The 18,889-nt window shown below is 38.9% G+C and overlaps 1 pseudogene; it reads right to left on the bottom strand.

Moving 5' to 3' along the window:
- Window positions 1–17,298: 17,298 nt before the first annotated feature.
- On the bottom strand, window positions 17,299–17,707 carry LOC109242167 (annotated as a pseudogene).
- Between the last annotated feature and the right edge of the window lie 1,182 nt (window positions 17,708–18,889).

The raw sequence follows: 18,889 nt of genomic DNA, 5'->3' as shown, positions 1-18,889 counted from the left end.
TGTTGGCATTTCGGGGTCCAAGAGAAGTTATTCTTCTTCTTCAATAGTGAGAAGAACTGATGGTTTTTGTTCGAGGACCTCGATATGAACCCGACCCGGGGCGGCTATACGCTCGGTCAGCCTCTGAACGGCCTTGACGTTGTCAATAATGGTGATGTCTTCTATGGCTTTGATTTTGTTGGGATTGATCTCGATCCCTCGATTGGATACCACAAACCTGAGGAACTTTTCGGATCCGTCACCGAATGCGCACTTTTTCGGGTTCAGCTTCATATTGTATTTTTTCAATATGTCAAAGGTTTCCAGCAAATGTTTCAATTGGTCCTCTGCTCGCAGGGACTTGACTAACATGTCGTCAATATAAACTTCCATTGATTTTTCTATATGTTCTTTGAACTTCCGGTTTACTAGGCATTGATAGGTGGCACCAGTGTTCTTTAATCTGAATGGCATTACGTTCTAACAATAGGTGCCGGATTTAGTGATAAAGGAAGTCTTTTCTTGATCGCTCGGGTCCATCCAATTTTGGTTGTACCCGAAATAGGCATCGAGAAAACTGAGTATCTCATGCCTGGCCATCGCATCGATCATCTGATCAATGTTAGACAAAGGAAAAGAATCCTAAGGGCATGGCTTTTTCAGATCTTTATAATCCACACACATTATTAGCTTCTTTCCTTTTTTAGGTACTACCACTATGTTAGCCAACTAGTCCAGGTATTTAACTTCCCGAATGGACCTTATTTTGAGAAGTTTAGATACCTCGTCCTTGATGAATGTATGCTTGACCTCGGACTGCGGTCTCCTATTCTGCTTAACTAGATGGAACTTCGAGTCCAAGCTCAGCTTATGAGTGGTTACCGGCGGGATCCATGTCATTCAAGATGGGGCCAAGCGAAACAATCCATGTTAGCTATAAGAAATTCAATGAGTTTTTCCCTGAGCTTGGGAGTTAACCTCGTGCCCAGGTATACCTTCCGATTAGGTAAGTAGAACTCCGTAATCATCCTCCTCGTTGATTTGGTGGCATCGAAATCATCAGGAGCGATGAACGATCTAGGAACTCCGTAATCATCCTCCTTGTCTACTCCTCGTTCTTCCAGTTCGGTCAAGACCGGTATCGGTGATTGCTATTTAATTTCTTCCTTCCTGATCGGCTCTGCGTTCTTTGATGTCGAGACCACAAGCACCGGGATCATCTCGTCGACTGTGAACATTTCCTTTGCTGCTGACTGCTCTCCGTAGACCATTTTGATTCCTCCCAGCGTAGGAAACTTCAGTGCCTGGTGTGAGGTTAAGGTGCCGCCCTTATGTTATGAACCCATGGCCTTTCGAATAGGGCGTTGTGCCTCATGTCCCCTTCAATCACATAGAATTTCGTACCTTGGATCGTCCCAGCAGTGTATACTAGCAGGGTTATTTCCCTTTAGTAGTTTCGCATGCCATGTTAAACCCGTTCAATACCTGGACCGCCAGCACTATATGATCTTGTAATCCCAAATGTTCTGCGACCTTTGATTTGTGTATGTTGGCCGAGCTGCCGAGATCAATCTACATACGTTTAACTCGATATTTGTTGATAAATACGGATATCACCAGTGCATCATTATGAGGTTGTATGATTCCCTCGGCATCCTTAGCGCTGAACGAAATGGTTACCTCCGGGACGTAATCTCGGGTGCGTTTTTCCCTCGTAATGGATACTTTAGTATGTTTTATCATTGGCCCTTGGGGGACATCGACCCCTCCAATGATCATGCAGATTACGTGCTGAGGATCTTCTTGTTCGGTCTGTTTGTTGGAGTCCCTGTTCCTGAAGTGATTTTTGGCTCGGTCACTCAGGAAATCTCGGAGGTGCCCGTTATTAAACAATCGGGCAATTTCTTCTTCCAATTGTCGGTAGTCCTCGGTCATGTGGCCATGAGTGCCATGACACTTACACATCAAGTTAGGGTCTCTCTGGGTAGGGTCAGACTGCAATTGTCGAGGGCACTTGGTTCCTTGATGCGCCCAATGGTTGATACGATGCTGGCTGCATCAACATTGAAGTTATACTCTGATAATCTTGGTGGTTCCCTTCCCTCGAGCGGCCTGTCGAAACCATTTTTTCTCATCAAACCTTGGATATTGGGCCCTTGATCACTTCTTTTTTCGTTCCTCGTAGAGTAGCACCCGGAACCGTTTCCCCTTCAATCTGCACTGCATGGTGATACTGATCTTGGAGCGGCCTTGATCCATAATCGACGACTCTCTTAGACCTATCGTCGGTTCTGATGGGATAAACAGACACAGAAGGAGCTCCAAGTTGGCCGTCCTTAACTCTGATTTTTGACTGGTACCTGTTGTGAATGTCGGCCTAAGTTACCGCCGGGTACTCTACCAAATTTTGTTTTAGCTACTGCGAAGCCAAGGAGCTCCTGGGGTTAAGTCCTTGAGTGAATGCCTGAACGGCCCAATCATCCGCAACCGGAGGCAGGTGCATACGTTACATTTGAAACCTTGATACGAACTCCCTGAGCATCTCGTTATCTCTTTGCTTAACCTTGAAAAGGTCCGATTATCTGTTCTCGACATTGATGGCGAGCCTTCACAAAAGCATCTGCGAGCATAGCGAACGAGTCAATGGAATTTAGGGGGTAAGCTGCGTACCATATCATTGCTCCATTTGACAGAGTTTCCCCGAACTTCTTTAATAACACTGACTCGATTTCATCGTCTTCCAAGTCGTTGCCTTTGATGGCGCATGTGTAGGAGGTCACATGTTCATTCGGATCTGTGGTTCCATTATATTTTGGAATATCGGGCATATGTGTCACGATCCAAACCGATGGGCCGCGACGGGCACCCGATACCTTACTCGATCAAGTACCAACGTAACATATCTTTCTTATTACATCATCATATACACGAGACATACAGGCCTAATAGGCCAACATGATCCTTTATAAACTCAAAACATAGGCCAACAAGGCCGTACAATCTTTTACGTACACGACATATGTCTACAAGCCTCTAAGAATACATAAATGCCATAAAGGTCGGGACAGAGTCCCGCCATACTAAACAATACACGTCTAAATAATACTAACCAGACGAGCAACTCCGAAGCAAATGGAGCGCACCAACATCTTCCGCTGAGCTGATAGCCTACTTGGAGGGCTCTCGACCTGTCTATCAGGACCTGCGGGCATGAAACGCAGCGTCCCCAGGCAAAAGGGACGTCAGTACGAATAATGTACCGAGTATGTAAGGCATGGAAGCATGAACACGAATAGTAATGTAAAGAGAGATAGAGGAGATACAACCTGTAACATCTGAGTGCCTCTGGGGGCTACTGATATGAAATGCATAATACATATATATACATAAACTTTTTTTTTAAAACATTCGCCTCTGTGGGCATCATCATCATCATATCGTACCCGGCCTCAAAGAGGACTCGGTAAAAACGTACCCGGCCACGTGGAGCTCGGTAAAACCCAACTGATCAGTGGTTGCACAATAGGTGCCATACCCGGCCGACTATAGCGCGACTCGGTAGAGTAAAATAGATACATATGTATAATGCATGCTCGACTCATGGAATCAAGTTCTAAACCTTTTGGACTGACTTAAGAACATTATGGACATCCCTACCATCAATATGAACCTTAGTAGGATTTAAGGATCATACCACTTGTTTAGAATAACTTTATAAGGAAAGAACAAGATGGACAACCTTAGTTTCTAGGAGTAGATCCGTTATGAATTAGCGTATTCATTTCACATTAGATCATGCCAAAAGAAAGAAGTGCCTTAACATACCTGTTCACCACTCAACTCGGAATTAGCAACAACTAGGCGAAAGGCCATTGATTGCTTCCAGCCAGTGACCCATAAGTATGCATTTTCCAAAGGGCTTAACCAAACTGGATTGAAAAATGACAAGATATGTTTGTGCGTTGCTGCCCATTTGACCGTGTAATAATCTTTGTGATGTGTGGTCATTTTGTTCACCAAAGATTCGTGATATTTGACGTATGAAGTTTCCTTTGGAACAATAAGTAGTAGCCTAAGGAACTGTTCAAGTTGAGTCATTCAATTCTCCTTAGAAAACGAGAATGCTTTTGTCTTGGTATTGTTCTTCAACACTAGAAAATCGACTTATTTTTTTTCCAATATGCAGATAAACTTTGAGATGGATATTGAAGAAGAGATCATTTCAAGTTTGTTTCTACATATAATTTTTTTTTCATTGGGTTGAGTTGTAATCTGACCTATTCCTCAATGTAATATAAAAGTAGTACATGTTTGTATTAAAGAATCTTTAGAAAAATAATGTTAAAAAAAGGTATAGAAGGTCTTGTTGAAATTTGAAGAGATCAAGATGGTCATTCTTAATAAAATCTTGAAGAGAAATTACGTTGAAGTTACGGAAAAGTGTTTGTAATTCTTTCATAAGACATTGTAGTTATCATTCAACACTTTTTAGGTGGTCCCCACAATTAAGCTTGGTGTTACTTAAATCTTGTGAATATGCCACCTCCTAATCTTATTCAAGGGTTATCGAAGGGGTAAAAGGAGGTGCTGCCACGTTAATATTTTATAAGCCTTATCCAAAAATTATCCACTTATTAGTTAACTGGGTAATATCCTGTTACCCAGTAATTAATTAATTACCTACAAAATTAAAAATTATTCCTACTTACTTGAAATATTTTCACTTTTCATATACCTTATACAACTTACTATCATGGCCATGTGGTACCTTGTTTGGTACTAGTCCATAAATACAGGGTATTAATGCTCGATTTGTATTTTATCCGAACATGCCAAACATGGACGAAAATTCATTTTCTTCGATATTACTTACCCTCTTACCATCACGAATTTACTCATCACTTATAATCCTTATAATCCCCAAATAATCTTTTCCTTGGACTGATGTTAATTACCTTACGACAAAATCAACGTAAAATACAGCAGGGTGCAACACTGTTGTAACTTAATACTGAAGGACATAATATTCTCGTAATAAAATATTGTGGGACGTAATATTGCAGGGTGTAACAATATGAAACCTCTTCGGGATTGGCTTTGGTGCCGCGCTCGGAGGAAAAGGCTTTTGGACAAATTTCTTGGAGTCCCGTCCTTTCAATATCGGGGGTGCTCCCGAAATTTGATCGACCCTGGAATTTTATGTCTCCACGTTCTTGTCGTTTGACTCAATTTTCTTTTCACCTGATTCCACCCGTTTCGTTAATGCTTCAAGAATTTTCATTACTTTGGGGCTGACACTGGGCTCAGCTTTACCCGGTCTTTTGGTGATCTGCTCATTTCTTCGGGTGTTTTCCCAGGATGGTTGGGCTCAACTCTACTGGGTGCGCGGCTTTGATTTTGCAGCTACGCTATCGCCGTTTGTTGAGCCTGCAACATTTCGACCATTAACCGTAGGCTAACCCCATCGCCTTCGCCTTCGGGTGCTACTTGAGCCGTTGGTCGGGCTCCTCTGTGAACGTTGTTCTCAGGATCGATAGGCAGGTTCTCATCGATGGCCGCATGTGAGTTAGCATCGACTGAGTCTGCAACTAGGACTCTGTTGGGATCAACTGGGGGCATCTCGTTGCTAGGCACCAGATTGTTTTTTTGCCATGATGGCCAGACTGGGCCTCAACGTTTAAATGAGCAGATTGAGAATTTGACATTTTCAAGCTGACCTGAAATTGAGACCTTAAAGAACAAGTGTAAAATAAAGTGTGTTATGGAGATTTGTATCGAACCACCGCTATTATCCTTAGCGCCAAACTGTTTACCCTTAAAACAGAAAACAATTGAATTTATATGCGGTTTTAAGGATATGTGGATAGATTCAACACAAGTAACCAAGAATGTTAGATAAATGAATTAAAGATAAAATGAATAACCAAACCAGTTGTGACGTTAAGGTCGGGCTCAGATTTAAGCTGAACAATAGTGTTATCCTTGATCGGACCCATGATTCGAAGTTGAATGTACATGAAGAACTATGATTAAAATAAGAACTCTTCAATAACTAGTGAGCACGGAAATAAGTTTGTATTGCCTTGATATGAGTGTTACAATGTGTCTATTGAATATAAAACCTTCCCCTTTATATAGTAGGAGAGTTTCATCCCTAGTACAATTCTAAAAAAGGTAAAAATCTTCCTTTCTCGCCAATTACTGATACACTACCGACATCGAGTGAGATTTGCGCCGTGATATGGGGTAGGGTGCAGATATCGGGGCCCTCTGTTAGTCGTGTGCAACCGTTTGTAGTGCTTTTCGAGGTCTTGGACTGGGTTCAGGGAGTGTCGTCTTATCAGGCCCGGAGGCGGGTACCCTGTTCTAGCCACGATCCAAAAAGTTCCCAATTTTTGTCTCAATCTCACACGTTCATACTCTTACTTCGTTTGACTTACTGGGAAGCCGGGGTGTGCACTAACCCCGAGTTTACCCGTATAAACTTGAAACTTCCCCTCTTAGCGATAACTTTTGTATCGAATCTCACTTTCACTTTATCTTCATGAATTGCGTCATTGAACTTGCACTCTATGTATTCGGTCTTAGTCCTACTCAACTTGAAAACTTTAGATTCCAGAGTTTATCTCCAAACCTCTAGATTAGCGTTAACTCCGCCTCGCGTTTCATCAATCAACACTATGTCATTTGTACATAAAATGCACCATAGCATCTCCCCCCGGTTGTACTGCATCAATACATTCATCACCAATGCGAATAAGAACGGACTAAGAGTTGATCCCTGGTCCAACCTCATCATGACTAGCAAGTATCCCGAGTTTCTTCTCACTGCCCTTATCTGAGTCTTAGCTCTAACATACGTATTGTTAATCACCCTAATGTATGCTACTAGAATACCTCTAGCCTCCAAACACCTCAATAGAGCTTCCCTTGGGACTTTGTCGTACGCTTTTCCTGGATTAATGAATACCATATGCAAATCCCTCTTGCTCTCCCTATACTGTTCCACCAACCTCTTTATAAGATGAATAGCTTATGTGGTCGATCGCCCCAGCATAAATCCAGACTGGTGTTCGGAGATAGACACCTTCCTCCTCGCCCTCGTCTTCACCACCCTCACCCAGACGTTCACAGTGTAGCCTAGCAGCTTGATATCCCTGTAGTTATTAAAATTTTGGATATCACATTTATTCTTGTACAATTGGATATCGTTCTCCACCTCCATTCTTCGGGAATCTTAGATGTCTTAAAAATTATATTAAAAACCTCGATAAGCCACTCTAAGCATACCCTGCCCGCGCTCTTCCAAACCTCTAGTAGAATTTCTTCAGGCCCAATCGCTCTTCCCTTGTTCATTTTACACATAGCCCCATCAACCTTCTCATCCTTTATACACCTTCAATACCCAAAATTTTGGCGACTCTTAGAGTACTCCAAATCACCCAACATGATGTTCCTGACCCCCTTCCTTATTCAAGAGTTTATGGAAGTATGCCTGCTATCTTTGTCTAATATGTACTTCTTTTATACAATACTCCGCCTTCCTCGTCTTTGATACACATCACTTGGTCTATATCGCGAGCCTTCCTCTCTCTCACCTTGGCAAGTTTATACAGCTTCTTGTCCCCGGCTTTATCCTTAAGTTCTTCATACAAGTGTCCAAATGTTGCCGACTTCGGTGTTGTAATCGTCAGCTTCGGCTCCATCTTAGCCGTATCACTCCTTATTCGTCCTCTTCGCCTCTTCATCTTTGCTCTCCACCAACTTCATATATGCCGCCTTCTTGAAATCCACTTTCATTGGACCTCTCCATTTCACCACCGGTCCGCTCTATGTCTATCAGAATAACCCTTTGAGATCTTTAACACCTCTCTAGTTATTTTCCCGATGCAATTTGCTTTCTTGGTTCATATACTACTCCCATCCCCACTATTCAACCAGGCCCCCATAGCCCTCAGATTCTCTCCCAACTCCTGAGATTTATCCTTATTCAAACCTCCCCACTTGATCTTAGGCAGATCATACACAACCCTCTTCTTCCGCTCCTATTAATCCCTAAGTTCATAATCAAGAGCCTATGTTGGGTCGAGAGGTTTTCGCTCGGGATAATTTTGCAATCCGTGCATATGCTTCGAGAATAACTCACTAAGCTTTTGAGAAAAAAAGCAGAGAAAAATAAATATTTAATCTGCGCCCAACATAAAAGAAATGAACGTGTAGGAGGGCACTAGAGAGATTAATAATATTCAAGTTGATCATGTAGGTTTTTCAGAAGAGTTTATAGTACTCTTAATTGCAATACCCACGAAAATTCTTCTAAACTTCATAATTAAAAAACTTCCCATGTGTTCTCGGATCTAAAGTAATAAAATTAAAATGATTTGGCACGATTGCACACTTTCATCACGAATTCAATACGGACAATTATTTGTAACTGATTTTTAAGTATATGGTAGCATACCAATAATGGTTATCACTACAAATCATATGACAAGGGTAAAAAAGAGGTTAAAGATCTAGTCGTAAAAAGTTTCGAAAAAGAATTATGATAATCTTGGGTTACATCATTCATTAAGTTTGTCTTATAATTTTCTCCCATATTTGCTCTAGAGTTCTACAGTAATTAATGACCTTTAACTATGTAGGCACGGTTACAGATTTCGCCCATAAATTTTATTCAAACAATATAGGCATAATATATAAATACCTCTTATACATGTCCGATTTTTCTAACTGAATACTTAAACTTTGTCAGGGTCCTATTATCGATCCTTGCAGATTTCATCCATAAATTTTATCCGAACAATATGGGATAATACATAAATACCTCTTATACTTGTCTCAATTTTCTAACTTGACACTTAAATTTTACGAGGATCCTATTATATTACCTCTAATTGTTCCAAAATGGAACAAGTATGAGGAGATATTTTAATGTATGGTAACATCATTCAAATGCTCAAACTCCATACATACAACCGACACTCGTTAAAAAATGGTCCACCTGCCAATTGGGTAAGACACAAGGCATCCTGTAAACTTATAAAAGAATTTTCTTTTAACTATTGATTCCAGATCACCATCAAATGATTTATTGGTTATTAATTGTACTATACGTTGTTATATCATGATGAAAGCAACCCTCCCAAAAAGAAAAAAATATTAGAAAGAAAAACTTGTTAGATGCATATGTATTACCAAACCTTAATCAGTGGCTGATCTATTGTATACACTAATTTTGAACATTAACTAATTTAAAATTCTGAATCCGTCTTTGTATACAAGATATGTTGCGTCAACACTAATGAAATATCATAATAAAGAACATGATTAATTAGATGGTCATAAGTCAAATACAAATGTTGTTGAAGAGAGGGGAGAAAAACACAACTATTTTGTGTTTAGACATTCAAATTGTTATGCTCGATTAAAAGTTATTCCTAGCACCAACAAGCAGAGGCGGACCTATCCTTGGGACAGGGGTCATCGGCTCTTGATAACTTTGAAAAAATATATTCCTATATGTGTATTATATCTTAAATATAAGGATATATTTTAATTGCACCTTACAATTCAAATCTTAGGCAGCTGCATTGGTCGTTTTGTGGGCACAGCTTGACTTTTAGTGCGCTGTCTGAATTTGATTCCGATTCTAGCATTTGCTCAAAGTTTTATTCGACAACGGTGCCCACACAACTTTTAAATCTTGGGTCCGCCTCAACCTAACAAAGGTTATGATAGAATGCTAAATACTTCTTCATTCTTAACCAAAGATCTTGGGTTCAACCCATGAATATAGAATCGCCTTTGTTAGAGTGGTTTACCTCCAAATATCATATTTTTTAGCACAAATTCAAATCTAAACCCCAATACAAGTATCGGACATTCAGTGGACAAATAATTTATTCCTAATACATAGACTTTGAGCAATTAAAGGGTGGAAAATTAGGTTCACTTACCACATGCATGGCATATAGTGATGGCCATAATGGCCCCTCTTTGGTGGCTGTGAATTCATCATTTTAGGTCATAAGCACATGGCCAATTAGTTGTACTTTGTACCATCTCACATCCTTTTATTGGAAAGCTTTTGATGATGTTTTCTTTAATTAGATCAACATTATTTTTTGGATCTTGTACTCTCTCATAATTATTGTCGTTGTACATATAACCTTAAAATCAAGGGAACAGATCCAGGTTGTCTTCGCTATTAAGGGCTAATTAATCCCTTCATGTGGTGTTTCAGATACTAATATAGTTCACAGATCCATAAATTTTGAGTAAATTATTAGTTCATGTAGGGCTCATCCTTTGAATCACAGACATGAATAATGTACAGATTTGGTTTTGTATTTTATGTATCTGGAACCCTTTCTTTTCACTTAACAAAAAATACTATATAGAAATTAAAGTCCAATTGTCCAACTGAATAATTGGTTGAACTCCTTATATTACCATTTAAATTATGACGTCTTAACAATTAAATTATACGGTTCAAGGCGAAACCCGAATGGTTAAACAATTAGTATATATTTTTGGAGTTCTGACCAGAATGATCCAGGAATTTTATTAGAGAAAATCAAAATATAAAGAAGTAAACATAAGAAAAAATCAAGGGGATTCAACTTATAGCATATGTAGAGGGGGACGCACACTATAGGATGAGGATTACCGGACCCAGCCAAAAATCCATATATACTTGCAAATGTCCTCAAAAATAGTGAGATATTAGTATAGGTCCCCGTATCAATCTTTATGAGCAATGATAAATTTATATTGAACGTCATGATACCCTGACTGCCGAATTTGGGTCCGCCGCGGAGTATATATTCATATATATTTTTTGCTTAGCTACATAATATAACTTTTCAATAAAGAGGCAACTGGCATCGATTAATCTGAATTCGCACCACTTATATCTCTTTAAAAAGGAAAGCGCTCCTTACCAATTTTTTTTTCCATTCACACCATTTTACCAAGAGAAAAGCAATGAAGAATAGTCGGTACATGATATAGACATATGGTAGTTGAAAGCCCCATGAACAAAACGATAGTTTAAATGATGAAGTGTTTCTTTGCACTAACCTCTAACAAATGTGTTTTTTCCCGTCTCCAATTAAAGGCGGAGCCAGAATTTAAAGTTTACGGGTTCATGATTCTAGATTTTGTAAGTTACTAGGTTTTAAATTAATAATTTATACATATTCAATGGATTTCTTAAAATAAATATGAGGTTTGAACCAAAGTTACTGGATTCGATCGAACCCGTAACCAAAAGGCTAGCTCCGTCCCTGCGGCCCTAATCATGTGTCATATGGTAGATCATTTTATGCAACATTTGATTTTCTTGAAATTGTGATAAAAGCTTTTTCTTTCTAAATTTCTACCTTTTCTTTTTCTAATTTTGGTGGAAGTTGAGAACAGCCTTCCAGTCGAACATCCGATAAAATTAGAACGATATAGAGAACACCCTCCCACGTATATAATTTGCCACTGGATCTATATTTATTTTGACAAAAGAAGCAAAGAGTGCATGAACCATCGTATCTAGACACATAAATGAAACTAATTTCATTCTCAATGCATTTCCCAATTATAATATTTATTTAAATAAATCTTGCTTAATAGCACCTGTCCCCAAATAATTCAATCTCTTGTCTCCTAAACAAGGAAATAAAATATAGCACGAAAGCCTACTTAAAGAAGAAAAAATAAATAAGTAACCCCGGCATGGCAAAGTGGTCATTCGATATTAATTTAATTCGTTAATACTTCTAACATGCACTTGTTTACATGTGACATTAATACAATAAGTCAAATAAACAAAAAAAAATTGAAAATTATATATGAGTTCTATGACCGACAGATTACAAAGATCATTTCTAAATTATTTATATACATTTCATGAAATCTTAACTTGCCAATGTAGAACTATTAGATTGTCTTCGACGAAAAGTTATTGGATATTTTTTTGCTAAAGATTTAGACATGAATCTTCACCAATTCCAACGTTATATTGTTCGTAAGAGAATGAAATCTACGAAAAAAGCTACAATTATAACGTTCTTTCATCAATCTTGAAAAAAATATTTTTTTAGATAGCTTTAAAATCTGCCTTAGAGTTTAAATCTTTATACTTTTAGTTATGAATTTATTAATAATGTATTATCTTTCTTCAATATTTAACTAGTCAAATAGGCATATCTTTTGAGATTTAAATTTGAATAATTTTCTTATCTTTTATATGTAACATTAAAAAGGAAAAATAATTGATTTTTTGATCATTTTTATCTATAACATCCAAAAATATTTAAACGTCAACTGATGTTATAGGTGTATAACAGTCATTCACTATAAAAGCAAAAAAATACCGGAACAAACGAGACTGTTATAGAGAGAGGGTTGACTGTAATATTTTGTTTGACCCAGTTTCTTTTTGGCCAAATGTGTTTTTTTTTTCAAAGTTAAGTTGTTTGACCAAGCTTTTAGAATAACAAAATATATATTTTTGAATAGAAGCAAAAATAATTTTTGAGAATCAGAAAAAATAGCTTTTTCAAGTATCTTTTTGAAAAGTACTTTTGAAAAAAATATACTTACAAGCACTTCTTAAAAAATTTGGCCAAATACTCATTGTTGCTTAAAAGTACTTTTTAAATTAATTAACGATCAAATACTAATTATTGCTTAAAATTACTTTTTAAATTAATTTGTGAAATACAAACCCATTCTTACCAAAAGTTTTTTTTAAAAAGCACTTTTTAAAAAAAGTATTTTTCAAAATAAGTTGATTCAAGAAGATTAGCCAATCAGACTATAAGGTTTTGATAAACTTACTACTCGTATTATTATGTGGGTAAGAATTTATTTTTGTATTATTTCATCAAAAGAAAGCCTTACCCACCCAAGCATCAAACTAATTAAATATTACACAAAAAAAAGGAGTTGTTAGATCGATGTTTAGATCTCACTGGAAAGCTCTTCGATGTAGTCAAATATTTCCTCTAATTATATTATTTTTAATAATAAGATTTCATTGGATGGCTTTAAAGTATTTATACATTAAATTACAACTCTTTTGTTGCTCCAAAGTTTCGTTGTCACTTTATGATTGGCTTTGATTCAATCACCTGTTTTTTTAGTATATAAATTTCGGTACAATTTTGATGACTCACGAGACCTTTGTTTTTTCGGTGTTTGGTATTAATATATGTCACGATTCGGATTTTCCACCGTCGGAATCGTGATGGCGCCTAACTCTTAGAATGCTAGGCAAGCCAACAAATACAGTTCTAACACATCAATCACTAACCAACAGCAATTAACAATAATTTAAACTAAACCAATAAGAAGTACGAAGATTTTTATAACAGTTTGAAACACTATTACACGACTACTGTCACGACCCCAGTTCGCCCTCCGTGAACTGTCGTGATGGCACCTAGTCTCTACGACTAGGTAAGCCTAACAATGCGGAAATAAACAAAACTTGCGGAAGAAATAATTAGAATCCAAACTAATAGAATGAAACAGTATTTAAAATGCCACCTGGCATATACAATACAACTTCTCGAACTAACACTTCCCAAAACCCGGAAACCCATGAATCACAAGCTAAGAAATACTACATAGCTCTAACTCCGAAATGTCTAACAAGAATAGAAAATACAGAAGGGATAAATACTAATGCAGGAATAGAAAGAGACTCCTCGGTCTGCGGACGCGGCAGATATACCTCGAAGTCACTAGAGCAGTCGCCTCGCCTCAGGAATGATAAGACTGAGTGAAAGTACCTGGATCTGCACATGAAAAACATGCGCAGAAAGGGCATGAGTACACCACAGCGGTACTCAGTAAGTGCCAAGCCTAACCTCGGTTGAGTAGTGACGAGGAAGGTCAGGGCCCTACTGAGATAAAATAAGATATAAGGTATGACAGGATAAGATAAGCAATTCATTTGCAAGCTAATAATAAGAATTTAATACGAGAAAGTAAGGAATGCAATAACCGAAACAGAGGCTAAATCGATCACAAAGATAATAACCGGGGATCTCTCAGTATCCCGAGGATCTCTTGGTATACTCAATCTGCACCAGGGATCTCTTGGTATCCCGAGGATCTCTTGGTATCCTCATTTTATACTACGGATCTCTTGGTATCCCGAGAATCTCTTGGTATCCTCATTTTATACTAGGTATCTCTTGGTATCCCGAGGATCTCTTGGTATCCTCATTTTATACTAGGGATCTCTTGGTATCCCGAGGATCTCTTAGTATCCTCATTTTATACTAGGGATCTCTTGGTATCCCGAGGATCTCTTGGTATCCTCATTTTATACTATATAGTCCAAATCAATATATGTGCGGGGGATCTCCCGGAATATAATCCGTAGTCCCAAAGTAAACATACAGGGGGATCTCCCGGAATACCACATCCGTAGTCCCAAATAAACAAACAAGGGGGATCTCCCGGGATACCGTCCCGTAGTCCCAAAGTAAACACACAGCAACAACACGAAGAATACACAATTAAATTCAAATCCCATATCAAGGTAAAGTAGGTATTGCTAGCCTAGCATGTTGTACATAATCCAAATAAGGCATTTTGAGAAAGTAAATCAATTAAGTCAATTAAACATGCTTCTCAAGATTAACAACCAGCTTAAATTCCAAGTAGTGTAAACAAGAAAGGAAAATACAATTTAAGGCTATTTTAATGAAAAATAGAATTTTCAACAATTAGCACAAGTACGCACTCATCACCTTACGTACAAGGCATTTCAATTACCACAATACCAATCCTAAAGGGGAGAGTCCCCCACGCAAGGTTAGACAAGCCACTTACCTCGAACCGGCTCAAAATCAACTAGAAACCACGTTCTTGCCACGAGTATCCGACTCTAAATGGCCCAAATCTATTCAATTCCATTTCATAATGTAAATAATACTTCGAGAAGCTGAATCTACAATTAAATTCTAAGCTAATATGCGAAATTATATAAAATGACCAAAATGCCCCTCGGGCACACGTCTCAGAATCGGGTAGAATTTATATTTCCAGAAACCTCGCACTCTCACGAGTCTAACCATACCAAAATTGTCCAAATCCCATAACATTTCGACCCTCAAATCCGTGATTCTATCCGAGAGGGTTTTCTAAACTTTTCCAACAAAATTCACGGATTAAATGCCAAAACTAGTAATAGATTCGAGTAATCTGACCAAAATTAAGATAAGAACACTTACCCCGTTGTTCCCTATGAAAATCTCTCGAAAAATCGCCTCACCCGAGCTCCAAATCGCCAAATTCAGAACTTGAAATAATCTGTCCAGCGAATTTTCGCACCTGCGGTTAGTTTTCACCGCAGATACGGTTACTGTTCACCGCAGGTGCGGTACTGTTCACCGCAGAAGCGAAAAATGCAGAAGCTGAAATTTCAGCAGCTTTCTTCAAGTCCAAATTGATCCGTTAACCTTCCGAAACACACCCGAGGTCCCCGGGACCTCAACCAAACATGCCAACCAATCCTAAAACATCATTCAAACTTGTACCAATCTTCAAAATACTTCAAACAACATCAACACACCTATTTTTCATCGAATTCAAGCCTAAGAATTTTAAAAAACTCTAAAAATTATGCTTCGATCAAAAAGTCTATCAAATCTCGTCCGAATGACCTGGAATTTTGCAAGCACGTCATATTCAACACTATGGAGCTACTCCAACTTCCGGAATTTCATTCCGGCCCTCGAATCAAAATCTCACTATTGAACCGGAAACTTCCAAAATTCAACTTTCGGCATTTCAAGCCTAAATTAGCTACGGACCTCCAAAACACAATCCGACCACGCCCCTAAACCCGAAATCACCTAACGGAGCTAACAGAACTATCAGATTTCCATTCCGAGGCCGTCTTCACACTGTTCCGATTACGGTCGATTTTCCAACACTTAAGCTCTCATTTAGGGACTAAGTGTCCCAAAATTCTCCGAAACTCAAAACCGAACATCCCGGCAAATCAAAATAGCAGAAATAAACTTGGGGGAAGCAGCTAATATGGGATTGGGGCATAAATTCCAAAAACGACCGGCCGGGTCGTTATATCCTCCCACGCTTAAACATTCGTTCGTCCTCGAACGAGCACAAAGACATACCTGAAGTAGTGAAAAGATGAGAGTACTGGCTGCGCATATCCTGCTCGGTCTCCCAGGTCGCCTCCTCGACCGGCTGACCCCGCCATTGAACCTTCACTGATGTAATATTCTTTGACCTCAGCTTTCTAACCTGCCTGTCTAATATTGCCACCGGCTCCTCAACATAGGATAGATCCTTGTCCAACTGGACTGAACTGAAATCCAACACGTGCGACGGATCACCGTGATACCTACGGAGCATCGAAACATGAAATACCAGGTGAACTCCTACCAAGCTGGGAGGTAAGGCAAGCTCATAAGCAACCTCCCCAACTCGCCTCAATATCTCAAAAGGGCCAATAAACCTCGGACTCAACTTCCCTTTCTTCCCAAATCTCATAACGCCCTTCATAGGTGAAACCCAAAGCAGAACCCGTTCTCCAACTATATAGGAAACATCACGAACCTTCCGGTCCGCATAGCTCTTCTGTCTGGACTGGGTTGTACGGAGTCTATCCTGAATCACCTTAACCTTCTCCCAAGCATCCTGAACTAAGTCTGTGCCTAATAATCTGGCCTCATCCGACTCGAACCAACCCACCGGTCTCTGGTGCAAATTAAGATCCTTCTGCCTGAACAGATGCTGCAAACTCCGGTGATCGGTATAAATCTCACAAGGCACACCGTACAAATAATGACGCCAAATCTTCAAGGCGTGAACAATAGAAGCCAACTCAAGTTCATGGACAGGATAATTATTCTCATGTTCTTTCAACTGTCTGGACGCGTAGGCAATCACCCTATCGTCCGGCATCAATACCGCTCCAAGTCCAATCCTCGAGGCATCACAATAGACAGTATAAGACCCTGAACCTGTAGGCAATACCAAAACAAGGGTTGTAGTCAAAGCTGTTTTGAGCTTCTGAAAGCTCGCCTAACACTCTTCCGTCCACTGGAATGGAGCACCCTTCTGGGTCAATCTGGTCATAGGGGCTGCAATCGATGAAAACCCCTCCACAAAACGACGATAGTAATCCACCAAGCCAAGGAAACTGCGAATCTCTGTAGCTGAGGATGGTTTGGGCCAACTCTGCACGGCCTCTATTTTCTTCGGATCCACTTGAATACCCTCACTCGACACCACGTGGCCTAAGAATGCCACTCAGTCCAACCAAAACTCACATTTCGAGAACTTAGCATATAACTTCTTCTCTCTCAGAGTCTGAAGCACAGTCCTCAGATGCTGCTCATGATCTTCCCGACTCCGGGAATACACCAGAATATCATCAAATAAAAAAAATGACGATTGAGTCAAGATATGGCCGAAATACACTGTGCATCAAATGCATAAAGGTTGTTGGGGCATTGGTTAGCCCAAATGACTTAACAAGGAACTCGTAATGACCATACCGAGTCCTAAAGTAGTCTTCGGGATATCTGGCTCCCGAATATTCAACTGATGGTAACCTGAGCGCAAGTCAATCTTAGAAAATACTTGTGCTCCCTGAAGTTGGTCAAACAGATCATCAATACGAGGCAAAGGAATAACGGTTCTTCACTGTAACTTTGTTCAACTGGCGATAATCAATACACATGCGCATAGAACCATCCTTCTTCTTCACAAATAACACAGGAGCACCCCAAGGCGATACACTGGGCCGAATAAAACCCTTATCAAGTAAATTCTTGTAACTGATCCTTCAACTTAACGGAAGGTCTCACCTCATCCTTAGGCCATAACCTTAGGACAGGACCCAAACTTCAACATCTGACATTCGTCATAGGATCCGAATTCCACATCATCACACTACATTAGTCTTATTTCAACACACTTCAACTTTTAGTAGCGCTTAAATACTTCGAAATTTTTTCGGGATGTTACATTCTCCCCCACTTAGGGTTATTCGTCCTCAAATACACAACATAACTTATCTCTTTATTCACACATCTTAATGTCCCAAAAATTTTCTAACTCCCAAATTTTTCAGAAATTCCGGCAGAGTCTCCTATATATCAACAATGCTAAACTCCGTATTACAAGTACGACATTATCATAATGATATTTGGACCTGAAACACATCATATGTATGCCAATAACCACGTCTCTGGCCATAATATTTGTTCATAAATCACAACATTGCCAATTAACCTTATGTTAACAAACTCTCATTTCAAAACCTCCACTTTACTCACAACGAGGCATGGAGACCTCATAATTACTTACCCGAATTAACGAGTCACATTTAACGCCACCTGGGCGCCCATCTCATAGGCTAAGACTCAACGTTTACAACACAAAAATAGCTGAATATAAATAGAAAATATACAAGAATTGTCAAATAAGCCTAACAGGCATGACTCCATATTAAAATATAGTACAATTTTTTTTAATTTCATAAAAGGAGAATTTTAAACACATAAACTTTTCACCACCAGGACCTCGTCCTTATATAACATCCACCGCAGCTTGTAGCCCGATTTAAAATATTTCACATTACATAAAAATATGAGGATCTCGTCCTCAACTCTGAATCACAAGTATTTGCATATTGTGCTAACTGAAATTTTTCATTTCCTTTCTTTCTTCTTTTAAAATAATTTTCGTCAAACAAAATCAGAACATATAATGAAGCCTCATACTGATAGGGCATATAATTCACAATTGAATTTAATTATCCTGAAATCACATCAACTCACTATAGTAAGTAATAGAAAATCACTTTTAGCCTCATAGCTATTCTTAGTGACCAAAACATAATGATAAAAATAGCTATCTC

The sequence above is a fragment of the Nicotiana attenuata genome, unplaced genomic scaffold, assembly GCF_001879085.1.
Source record: "Nicotiana attenuata strain UT unplaced genomic scaffold, NIATTr2, whole genome shotgun sequence".
Taxonomy (NCBI): Eukaryota; Viridiplantae; Streptophyta; class Magnoliopsida; order Solanales; family Solanaceae; genus Nicotiana; species Nicotiana attenuata.
The sequence above is the reverse complement of the archived record's forward strand: the minus strand, read 5'-3'. Positions and strand labels throughout refer to the sequence as shown.